We start from the raw sequence: 13,467 nt of genomic DNA, 5'->3' as shown, positions 1-13,467 counted from the left end.
ATTATTTCTGAACGATAATAATTGTTGGCAAAAATTTTAAATACGCATTTTCTGAAAAAAAAATTATATAACAAATATACTTACAATCATAAAATGCATAAAAAATAAAAAAACTAAAAACTTGCATCGGGAATCGAACCCGTGAATTTCGGGGCGCTTTGATTCGTAATCGAAGCCTAGACTCACTCGTCCAATTCCACATTATTTGTCATGTGGAAAAATAGGGTAACTGAACGTTTTACTGTTTGACAGTTGTTTTGAATATAATTAAATTATGTAGTTTAAATTTTGTGGAAGAAAATATTAAAATATAACAAAACAGTAAGAAAACAATATATTAGATGAAGATTGGTAGAACTTTTGTTGGTAATCAAATTAAGTATGTAAATCAAAGCATTACATACCTACTAGATAAATAAATCTACGCCAAAAAATCATAATTTAAAAATAAAAATCGGACCTAATTTGGGATTTCTCTCTAAAATCCCCATTCTTGAGAAAATAAATGTATGTATTCCAACCTAATCCAAATGTATAATTACAATATGATTATAATAAAAACTACTTACCAAATTAGAATGAGTTTTCCTTGTCCAAAATAGTCCAAAAGTCCAAAAATATAGGTATATGAAAACTATTTAAAAAGGCAGTATAACTATTAACTCACTTTGTTTCTTTTCCCACAAATTTCAAAACGCAACAACCATAAATAATCAAACTACGTACAGCTGTGCCACAGCCGCCATATTGAATAATTTTTGACATGCCATTTGAACATCCAATCAGAACAAAGTTATAATGCGCATGCGCCGGGATCATAGGTTTTACCATACAAAAATTCACCCTCATATCGCCGGTAAAGAAGTATAACTTCAAAAAAACTTTATAATATTTTGCGTAGCAAAGGTCCCAGCAATTCCTTCCTTAAAATAAATTCCCTAACAGACTTCATAAAATTATAATAGGATTTATATTATTATTGAAAACTTAATTATTATAATGTAAATTATGCGCAAAATAATGTATATACCCCAGGGGAACTCATTCTAGCCTCTCAGAGGAAACCATTTCGCAAACAATATTTAAATTCTTCCCTTAAGAAAACAATTCCCTTGGTTTCTTATTTGAATTTGATCCGACCTATTTTAATTAAAAACTTTACTCTGTTTAAACAAAATACAAATTGTATTCAACAATAATTTATTCTATTACAAACAAAACAAAAATAATTAAATATCTAACAAACTCTTAATTAACACTGGAAATAAACTCTCTATACTCTATCTATACTATGTATCTCTTTACGATTTGGTTTTTTTGATGGCAGCTGAAAACAGATAGTCCAGTCGACAGAGACCAAAATGCCGCTAAACCTCTAAAATTACTAAAAATAAATAAAATTAATATTTACACAATAGGACAAACAGAAAGAGTGTCCTAAAATGAAAGAGAGCGATAGAGAGAGAGATAAAGAGAGAGATAGAGAGAGGGAGAGAAAGAGAGAAAGAGAGAGAGAGAGAAAGAGAGAGAGACGGAGAGAGAGAGGGGAGGGAGGGAGAATAGTATCCAAAGATACTAACGTTTTATTGAAGAGAGGGAAATGCAAATAAAGCAAAACAAACATGCAATAAAAAGAAACTAAATACTATAACTACATTACTTACTAGTTAAAGTCTTTTGATGGTCTATGGGCACTATTGTCTACCCAAAGTTACATCAACACAGATCATACTTATAGAGATGTCGGAATATAGCAACCCTAAGATCTAGGCTACCAGAATAAGATGCAAAATTCTATCACATGTTTACACTAGGTGGATTAACCTTTAACTACATGCGCTGGCGTATTTTGTACGCCAGATATAAGAATTCTACTGTAAATATATTTAAAAATTTAATTTTTGACCTTGTTTATCTATCTAACCTATCACTGGAATGTGCTTTACAATTGGTTTTAGTTTCGTTATAATCGGCATTCTGGGAAGATCGTAATTTACAGTTTATTATTTGTTGTTTCCGGTGGTGGACAATAACGCCACGATTATAGTAATATAAGTAGTAATATATGTAAGTACATCTTTCAATTGTTTTTTAGTCATTATGGCACAAAATATATTTTTCTTTTTTATAAAGAATACTTTTTCTCATTTAAAAAATAACATTTTAAAAAAAAATATTAGTAATTTTATTTATCATGGAATCAGACTGCAGTTATAAATCCCAATTGGCTTACTGAGAAGGAACTAAGTATTCGCTGATGCCGAAAAAGGTTTATAACAAACAACTTGAAAGTGTATTTTTCTACGAGCGTGCAAAAATGTCTACTTTCGCGCACGCAATTTAGTTTAGAAGGTTTCACTTTTCCGCACGCGTGTTACTTTTCCGCACGCGGTTTTTACTTTTCCGCACGCGTGTTAATTTAGATATGTTAATATGGCCTTAAAGTAATTATAATATATGCAATAAACTAATATTTAGATATTATTTACTAATTTATTTCAAATATATCTTATTGTGTTCCTGTTTTAATGAAATTAACGTGACAATTCGATGAAATAAAATTATTTTGACATAATATTCGAAAGTCAAATCGGTAGACAATAACAGTCGTTTTGGATCATCGTCATGGAAACCAAGATCGTCGTCATGCTAACTAATTATATTGAAAGTTTGGTTTTGACAACCTTGTCAAAGAATTAATTTGTGTATGTATTTTCTTATTAATTAAATTAATTGATTAAGATTTGGTAATTTTTTAAAGACTCTTAGAAAAAATATTGTTCCTAACTCTTGCAGAAAGTCTCTTTTCCGCACTCGACTGCTTGCCGAACTCACGCTTCGCGTCGTTCGACAAACTGCAGTCGCGTGCGGAAAAGAATGCCTTTCTGCACTTGTTAGGAAAATAACTATTTTCAAAAAAAAAAAAAACAAATCCGCTGTTTTAAGTGTATTTCCTTGTGGCGTATAAAGTACGCCACGCGTGTAGTTATGTTATGTTATAACTTGATGCGCGGGTAGTTAAAGGTTAATTCTTTGTAGTCCCAGTGATAGTTCCCGAGGAGGATTAAAACGCCCTCTCGTTGCCGAGGCTACGCCGAATGCCTAACTGCTAAACCAGACCCTCCTCTGTCATCCAGCGCTCCGAAAGCGGAATGACCGCTATAAGGTCGACATTGCTTCCGAGGCACTTTACCTTAATTCATCTACAGACTATCAGCAAGGAGGTCCTTCCCTTTTCCCCTAAAATTTAGGTTTTTGTTTGTACGAATTTTTTTAAGGAGCTCCTTTCCCACAGTCTGCTTCACACAATCTAACTCACTAATTCGCCTCTTATCAAGACTTATTCTCTCTACCTTCTACTTACAATATGTTTCCCTCTTACCTTTGTCGTTGGTACAGCTGTTTTTTTCCTCCTGTTCTTTCTTCTTTATCACTGCACGGATATAGTTGTGTCTACTAATCCAATCAGATTTATTTTCATTCTTTTACGACTGGACTAATAGTATTTCTCATTGGTTTATTTCTATTTAAATAAAATCGTGCAGCAGTCAATATTGGACAATTGAATTTGCCATACAAAGAGATTGAAATGGAAGCGAACAGGAAACACAAAGGGGATTTAATTCGGAATTTCAAATTTCCTGGAGAAATTGAAAAGTGGACAAATGGGGATGTTTTGTTTATAATGGGAATAATAGGATTACATGCTGCCTCGGAACATATATGTAAATATAGGTATTCTACTTTTTGTTTATTTGTTTCAAAAACGGATTAATACGTTCCATTATTAATTTTATACAGAAATTTACAAAAACCGGGATACGTCTATTGTGCACTATGGATATTTCAAAAATTTGATGTTCGTAATGATTCATAACACTAACAAAAGTTTGACATTTATTGAAAATTTTGGTAAAATAAATAATTGTAATAATAACTAAATCTGACACTTGTTTTATGTGTTTTTAAAAGTTCTACAATAAAGTAGTTTTTAATAAAAAAGAGCGAATTATTTCGATGATGATGTAGCCAACTTGTTCAACGATACTTTCCCAAACCATTCTAATATCCAGAAGGCGAGGGTACAAAAAATTGTAAAGTGCTTTGAGGACTGAGGAAACTGGATGAGTTAAATATGGCATTCGAACAGGTAGACTAAAATCTGTTATAAATTACAATAAAACTTTAGATTTAATGCAGAGTTTCGTTTAAGGTCCACATACATCCTCACTCACGCAAGCTCCACAAATACATGATGTTGTTCATTCTTCAGTGTTGCGTTTATTGTGTATTGTATTACATAAGAATTCATTTAAAATCTACAAAATCTATTTGTTAAGAGGAAACAGTAGCGATCAACAGGTAGCGAAAACGCGTTCCAAGATTGCGGCTGTAATTTTGAATATTTTTTCGAGATATTTGGCACACGTATTCGTAATATAATAAAGAATGGCGGTACAGAGCCCAATTTGAAAAATATATTAATATGTGGAAATTACTCTGTAAATAAATACAATATTAATAAAACGAGCCTGTACCGCCATTAAGAAGAACAAAAAAATACACTTTCTTCAAATAAACTTTTTTATCCGATGCCTAGATTTTGTGTCATTTTGGAACTACTAATGAAATAAACTATTTTAGTAGTTCCAAAATGACACAAAATCTAGGCATCGAATAAAAAAGTTTATTTGAAGAAATTTTATTTTTTTTGTTCTTCTTAATGGCGTTCTGAAGCTATTTCCTTGTGGCATTTTTATAATTAAGTATTTTCGATGGGAAATAAGCCACAATTTTACCAACAAAATGAATTTATTAACGTTTTAATTATTTTGTATTTTGACAACGACACCCGACTTGGGCGTCGAAACGTTAATAAATTCATTTTTTTGGTAAAATTGTAGCTTATTTCCCATCGAAAATACTTAATTACTTCTTAATGGCGGTACAGGCTCGCTTTTTTAATATTGTATTTAATTACAGACTAATTTCCACATATTAATATATTTTTCAAATTGGGCTCTGTACCGCCATTATTTATTATATTGCGAATACGTGTGCCAAATATCTCGAAAGAATATTCAAAATTACAGCCGCAATCTTGGAACGCGTTTTTGCTACCTGTTGATTTCTACTGTATCACCTTAAAGAATTAAATGAACTTGACTACGACCGTAGATTACACTTTAGTGAAGTTATGATGAATAGAATTGTAACGGGCGAGAACTTCGTCCACTAGATATGTTTTTCCGACCTAAAATCTGGGAATCTAAATGGCTAAAATTTAAGATATTGGAGTAAGGTAAATATCCACACTGGATACGTGAAAAACCGTACTCAAAGACCACAAAACTAAATGTATGGTTGGGTGTGATGGGTACTCAGCTAATTGTTCCGTTTTTTATAGAAGGAAATTCAACAATCGATAATTATGAAATGCTACTTAAAGATTAAAAAATCATATTTACCCTGAAAAACAAGTTTATAACCAATTTTAATGAGATATTATGGTTTCAGCAAGATGGAGCTCCCGGTCATTTTATTGTAAATGTTCGGCGTTATTTAGATCAGACACTTCCCGGGCGATGGATTGGCAGATTAGGTAATACTGAATGGCCTCCTGGTTGACCGGATTTGAATCCTAAAGATTATTTTAATTGGCCATTCAGAAAGATAAGGAAGGCATTTCGCAATTACAAGATATGCTGAAGTCATGGATACTGTCGAGATCTTCGAAGACACACCGCACACTATGGAATTGCCCTCAACTTCTATTGAAATTAGACTCTTAACATTGATTAAAAAAATGCTCTACTTAAAGAAGAAGTTACCGTTGTCCTTCAAGACAATTCACCTATCCAGAAGTGGGTTTGGCCAGAGGGAAAATTCATATATTTGTTCTATGAAATGCTGGAACGACCATCCTATTATTCAGATTTAGTTACTGTAGATAGGAACTTTGCAGCATTTCCAGATGATCATTGCAAAGAACGACCAAGTAATGACATTGAAACACAAATTGATGAGAAAATGGCAAAATGAGAAAATTTTGTTTTATTTCTTCTTTATTTCTTTAAAACTTCTTTGAAAGCATTATCGTTTTGAATACCAGGGTCAACAATTTGACCCATTTCTAGGGAAAAAAGTTCTAACATTGATTACTAAATAGTAAAGCAGAATCGAGGTTAATACCGCAAAAATCGGAAAATGCTTATAAAAAAATATAAGTTCATTAAATGGATGGAAGAGCAATAGGGAACAGATACAGATGAACGATTTGTTCTTGTTTACCTTCAAAAAATGTCAAAACAGTACAAGCCGTCGACTGTGTGGGCTATATAAACAATTTTCATATTCATTTAAAAGATATAAGATTTTCAAATATTTGAATAAAGCTTTTGAAACAGTTTTTAGTAATATTTTATTCATATTTTATTTATTTGACGGTACAAGGTATGTACTCTTGTCAGGTCAGATTAAAATTTAAAACTGTTGATGTTGCCATGGTTTTAAAACTGTTGCCATTTTGACACACGCGCGTTTTTGAAAGTTGAATTTAAACACGCTGAGACGTACCTACTTTAAATAGGCAAAATGGGGTACAAATAAAAAATATATTGATCCTGTACAGAATATCATACCTCATCATCATTCTCTTTGTCTTATCCCTATGCGGGGTCGGCTTCCTAATTGCATTTTTCCATACAATTCTATCTTGGGTCATATCAATATTAATCCCCTTTACCAACATGTCCTGCCTAATCGTCTCCCCCCAAGTCTTCTTTGGTCTTCCTCTCCTACTCCTTCCAGGAATCTGCACTTCAGCAATTCTTCGTATTGGGTGATTAGCGTCTCGACGTTGAACGTGACCAAACCATCTCAACCTATGCTCTCTCATTTTGGCATCAATTGGTGCCACACCTAGGCTTCCCCTAATATACTCATTTTTAGTTTTATCCTTTTTTGTCACTCCACTTATCCATCTAAGCATTCTCATTTCCGCCACATGCATTCGTTGTTCCTCTTTCTTTTTCACTGCCCCACATTCAGTTCCGTACATCATAGCCGGTCTTATGGCTGTTTTATAGAATTTTCCCTTCAACTTTATTGGAATTTTTCTGTCACACAGCACACCACTCGCTTCCTTCCAGTTCATCCATCCAGCCCTAATTCTACTGCATGCATCTCCATCTATTTCTCCATTACTCTGTAATACCGATCCCAGGTACTTAAAACTATTGCTTTTTACAATAAGTTCACCATCCAAAGATACCATTTTATTTGTAGTAACTCCATCTTTAAATGAACATTGCAAATACTCTGTCTTTGTCCTACACGACATCATCAGCATACATTAAGCACCATGGAATGTTACCCTGTAGTTTAGCTGTTATCTGGTCCAAAACTAATGAGAATAAATACGGACTAAGCACCGAGCCTTGGAGCAATCCTACTTTCACATGAAATTTATCATTCTCTCCCACACATGTCCTAACACTAGTCGTTACTCCCTCATACATATCCCTCACAATGTTTACATATTCACCAGGGACTCCTTTCTTATTGAGTGCCCACCACAGAATCTCTCGAGGAACTCTATCATATGCTTTCTCAAGATCAATGAATACCATATGAGCGTTTATTTCTTTACTCCTGTATTTTTCCATAAACTGCCTTATAATGAAAATTGCATCTGTTGTTGATCTACCCTGCATAAAGCCAAATTGATTCTCGGATATTTCGGTCTCTTCACGTATCCGTCTATCAATTACTCTTTTCCATATTTTGATAGTGTGGCTAAGCAGTTTTATAGCCCTGTAGTTTGTACATTGTTGTATATCTCCCTTATTTTTGTAGACAGGTATGTACTAGTATACTGCTTCTCCATTCGTCTGGCATTTGTCCGACTTACATAATTCTATTAAACAAACCTGCTAGCCACCTTGTTGTCTGTCAAATTCTTCATTTAATAAGCTGTCAAAATACTTTCTCCATCTCTTGTGGACATCCTTGTTGTGAACTAGTATTTTATTATTTTCATCTCGGATACATCTAATCTGATTAAAATCTTTTGCTTCCTTTGCTCTCTGTTTGGCTATTTTATATATCTTCGTTTCGCCTTCCCTGGTATCAAGGTGATCGTATAGGTTTGAATACGCTTCTGCTTTGGCTTTTGCTACTGCTACTTTCGCTTCCTTTTTCGCCACCAAATAGTTTTGAAGATCTGTGTCGGATCTGGTTTCTTGCCACTTTTTATATAATTTTCCCTTCTCTTTTATTTTTCCTTGTACTTCGTTTGACCACACCAAGTCTCTTTATCCTCAAACTTTTTTCCTGACGTTTTCCCAAGTATTTCAATAGCAGTCTCTCTAATACTATACTACTGGCCATTTTTCTGCAAATTGTATTAGGGCTTCCTTTCATGTTCCAACATATTCAGAATATCATACCTACATATGTACTTTAAAATGGAAATGGGCTGGACACGTTGCCAGAATGAAGGACGGAAGATGGACTCGCAAACTAGTTGAGTGGAGACCAAGAGCCGATAAACGTAGCAGAGGAAGACCACCAATACGATGGCAAGACGACTTACGAAAGACAACAAAAAACTGGATACAAAAAGCACAATATAGAACACTTTGGAGACAAACAGGGGAGGCCTATGTCCAGCAGTGGATTGAGAGAGGCTGATGATGATGATAATGATACTTTAAAATAATTAGTTAATCCTAGGTACTTATTTTTTGTTTTTATAATTTTGTCTTCTACTTTTACAAAATAAATATGAAAATATCTTCAATAACTGCATCTTGACCGCAACTTTGCTAAGCTCAAACACATTCAGAATATTCATCCATATTATTAAACCATCAAGTTAACAAATAAGGAGAGACATGCATGTACAATGTCCAATGTAGTTTGGAGTCTGCTTATTATTGTGATGTCGATTTAAAAAACCAGTACCTATAAAAAAACAATCTCATACCATTCTGATGAGTCATACCCGCATAATGACATATTCAAGAAGTGAACTCTGAAGGTCACGTCCCAACAATTTAAATACATAAAAAGAAATTAGAAAATGGTGCCTGTAAAAAAATCATATCCTGCAATCCTAAATTTATTAATTTATTATTTAATTATACGGTAGAAATATTTTTATGAATTTTAAAAAACAAAAGAATCTTAACGACATCTTTTAAACGTAAATTATATACTTATATGCATATCTTTAACTTTAAATTTATTAAGAATAATATAATTTAATATGTAGGTTAAAACAATTAGCAATAATATTTTGTATCCTTCGCAAATTATTTTTTTGTGGCTTTTTAATGTGTTAACGTTGTTCAATTAAACGCATGTTAAAAAAATTAATTATTTAATTTATATTAATTTTGTAGATGTATTTGGAGAGTAGTAAATGCTTGAACCATAAAGTTCTAATAAAAATAATCTATAAGTGGTCGAAATCCCTATTATCTTAGTAATATGTAATTGAAGTTCTCTAGAGAGCGCTATTTTTCAGCGGAAAATAAATATAGGGTAATAATAATAATTTGAAAACTAAACTTACTAAATCAACATTACACTTTGATGAACCATATATTGGTTACCCTATTTTTTACATTCACAATCTTTTAGAATTCATAATTTTAAAAATAGCCGTAAAAGTTAGCCATAATCGGTCAAAGCAGAAAACTTTGAAGAAACATATCTTGCTTAAGGCCATGGGTACATAATTCGCAAATATTTTACGGCTATCCCTACTTTTTCTGTCTTTACACGGCAAATTGCGTGTAGTAAAATTCACACTGGTATGGATATGTAAACATTACTAGAATGTCATTTTACTTGAAAATGTCATCATTAACTTAAAGAGATGGATTTTGAATGTTCTTGGATAACTGTTGTTTGTATTACTTGCAAATTATTAACTCAGTTAATAAATATGATAATTTTTTTACTAACTATGTATTCAGTGATTGTAATAATATATATGTACAACAAAAACTAATACTCAATCGAGAAAAGAGGAAAAGTGTGAAAGTGATTTTTTAATAATATATTGTTACTATGGAACGCTTACAATTTTGAACATCTTTAACAAAAAAATACTTGGATCACAGAATATATTATCCTGATGTATTCTCTGCTTGGATCTTCCACAAATAATACACAATAAATACCTTTTTATTAAGTTCACGTCTTAAATCAATTATTTATCAAATACACTCTATATCAATATTATTTTTTAATCAACAACTCAAAATATTCCAGATTCCAGATGCCATGTCAAATATTTAAAATTGTCACTGATTGTCACTGTCTAACTGACAATATGCTGACAATATTCTATTCGACTAAGTGCGTTATAAGACAAAGATAGATTTGGAAAATATTACCACCGACATTGTGTTCATTTTTTTCAAATCCTGAAAAAACCAATAACTATTTTTGAAAAATTTAAACGCTGAATGAAAGACTAAATTATTACCGAGGGCCGAAAGTCCCTTAGAATAAATAAAAAGTTTATTTTGAATGAGATATTTGAAATTAAAAATCACACTAAATTTTCTCTTAGTTTTTCACCCCTGTAACTTATTAAAATAAACATTATAGAAGTTATCAGGGATTTTCGGCACTCGCTAATAACGTAATCTTTAATTCTGCGTTTACATTTTTCAAAAATACCTATTAGTTTTCTCAGGATTCGAAAAAAACGAATCCCCATTTGAATAGCATTGCAGCCGAAAATACGTACCGGTCCTCTTAAAGTTTGCCCCAGAACGTTCTACACATTCTACAGTATACGATTTTAATAGTATGTAATTGATTTTTCTTTCTATTAGATGTAGGCACCATTGCATGGTACATACCAAATTACCATAGGTACCATTTGCGTAGAGAAAAATTATACTCGTACAACAATGTTTGCGAAAAAATAGGAAACATTTACCCAAAAATGGTGTGAGTGGTGAACTTTGAAAAATCGTATCTCGGATACTATAAATACCAAAGACTTCTACCAAACGTCATTTTGAAAAAAAGGATAGACGTTTGTTTTCTGTGAAGCAATGCCCCCGTGGAAGAAAGTTATGGCGCAAAAAAACACAAAATCGCTTTCTTTCCTATTTTTTGCTTCGTTTTTTGAATATGCTTTTGTAAAAAAAAATAGTAGTAGCACTCCGCAGTTTTTTCATATTTGTGGACCCATTTACCATATGAAACAAAAAACACCTTTAACGTTGTAGTTCATTTCTAAATAAAGAACATTCAATAGCTTATCTAGATAGATCTAAATTAGTGGTATAGTCGGTTGGCTAAACTCAGACACAACTGGCTAGTGATTTTAATAGGTAATTTTTTTGTTTTTAGCCAATTTTGCCTGATTGGTAAAGTTGGCAAAAAATAATTACTAAATAGTTAATAATCACTAAATAGTTAGTAATTTTGACAATTTTGGCAAAATTGGCCAAAAACAAAAAAATTACCTACTAAAATCACTAGCCAGTTGTGAGTTTAGAGAATAGACTATAGGTACTTAGTTATTGAGGTGCCCCCCAGTTTGATTGGATCATTAAATTTTTGTGTCAAATGAGTTTTGAACATATTTACAGTATTATTGACATTAATATATTAGTGAAATCATCTTATTTATGGCGATGGACAACGTGAGTTAAATATTTGTTATTGAATAATTATACAAATTGCTATAAGAGTTTATAAACAATGCGTAGTTTACTTTATTTTTGAAACAACTTCTATATATAGAATTTATTTCGTAATTATCACCTTATTACATCGTCCTTATCGTTCTACCATGGAAGTTTTTAATGTTTTGACCCATTAAAAAGTCAATTAAGGAGCAACTCAATGTGACAAAATTGTTTTTTTAACATTACAGAAACATTAACAGTTTTTTTAACGTTACGGATATTCACCATTAAGAGCCCGTTCACATGACAGGCGGTTAACGCGCGTTTTAGGTCATTAAAATACGCGTCAGCATGTGAACGGTCGCAAGTAAAATGTATGTAGTTGTAATCGCGCGTTATCAAAACGCGCGTTAAGCGCCTGTCATGTGAATGGGCTCTAATAGTCCATTCTTTCACGGTAAAATATTGTAAAACCTCAGAATTCTAAAGAAGGATTACAGGATGTGAGAAGTTAAACTTTTTTGAAGCCTTTGTTTGTAATGCATGCGATTTAAAGAAAGGGTTTAAGAAAAGGAACTTCTCACACTTATAATATTAACTTGAAACGTCAACATCTTTTATCGTATAAAAATAAAAAAAATGGAACAATTTCACAAAAAAACATACTATACTATATTTTCGTGTTCGTGCATATTTTCCATATCTCTGTTAGCTTTAGAGTAATTCTGAAAAAATGGAACAATTTTATTAAATTTCCAAAATCATTTTATTACTAAATTGACGTTTTTTTACCTAGGCATTTGAAACTGGTTAAAATCTTAGGAAAAGTTAGGACATAAATAAAACACACTGTACCTGGAATAAGATTAATGTTCATCTTTGTGGAGAAGTCATTAATTTAATTTTTTTAAGTATTACGTTTATATGACATTAAGCCGAAATTATTGGTGTGATGAAAATTAGATTTTTAATTATCCAATGTTGACCGTTTAGATTTCCACTCCGGAAATCCTAAAAAAAGATTATTTTAACAATTTTGGGAAGATTGTATGTGCTCATGTATAATCTTCCCAGAATTTTTAGAATAATCTTTTTTGAGAATGATTTCTTAGAAACTCAAACATTTTAATTAACTAAAAATGTAATTTTCATTACACCAATAATTAACACCAATAATACAGTTGAGTCCCCGAGTCTTTACCCGTGCGTCATCATTTAAAGCATACGAAATAAGTCGAATATTTACTAAACGCAACAGTAAGTGACAGAAAGTGGGTATTATTCCGATCACGGGTTATAGTATAAAATTTGACGTTATCAAATAAATATAATGTCAAATTTAAGTTTTGCTTTATAATTTTGGTGCATAATTACAGCTACATTTGAAGTAGCTTAATAAATTCTTTTATTATCATTGATTAATAAATAAATAAACAATTTATAAAAAAATTCGATAACATATTTTCTTTTTGTTATTTTATTCACTTTGGCGGAACATTAAACACAAGCATTCCTTAAATGTGTCAACAATGAGGTTATTTGTACGTTGTCAAAATTTATCGTAAAATAACATAAACTTATCATTAAAATTCTAACTCCAATATAAAATTAGTTGTGAAAACAACTGTTTGTATACTATAAAAAACTTCAAAATGCAAAAATTCGACAAAATAACAGCAAAAATTCAACAAACTGACAGCCACAAAAGTAAACAAACCAAAACGTCACAAATTGTACTAAAAATCTGTTGAATACCCTTTTCTTTAGATTTATTGGCACCTTTTTGCTTTATAACACATCACTG

The 13,467-nt window shown here is 31.8% G+C and overlaps 1 protein-coding gene across 7 annotated transcripts in view; it reads left to right on the top strand.

Annotated features, from left to right (window-relative positions):
* LOC126880627 (protein lap4-like) overlaps positions 1-13,467 on the top strand; it is a 506,864-nt gene that overhangs the window by 343,675 nt on the left and 149,722 nt on the right. The window lies entirely within an intron of this gene.

Source organism: Diabrotica virgifera, chromosome 2 (genome assembly GCF_917563875.1).
Source record: "Diabrotica virgifera virgifera chromosome 2, PGI_DIABVI_V3a".
NCBI classification, from domain to species: domain Eukaryota; kingdom Metazoa; phylum Arthropoda; class Insecta; order Coleoptera; family Chrysomelidae; genus Diabrotica; species Diabrotica virgifera.
Note: the sequence above shows the minus strand (reverse complement) of the source record. Positions and strands in the feature narration are given on the sequence as shown.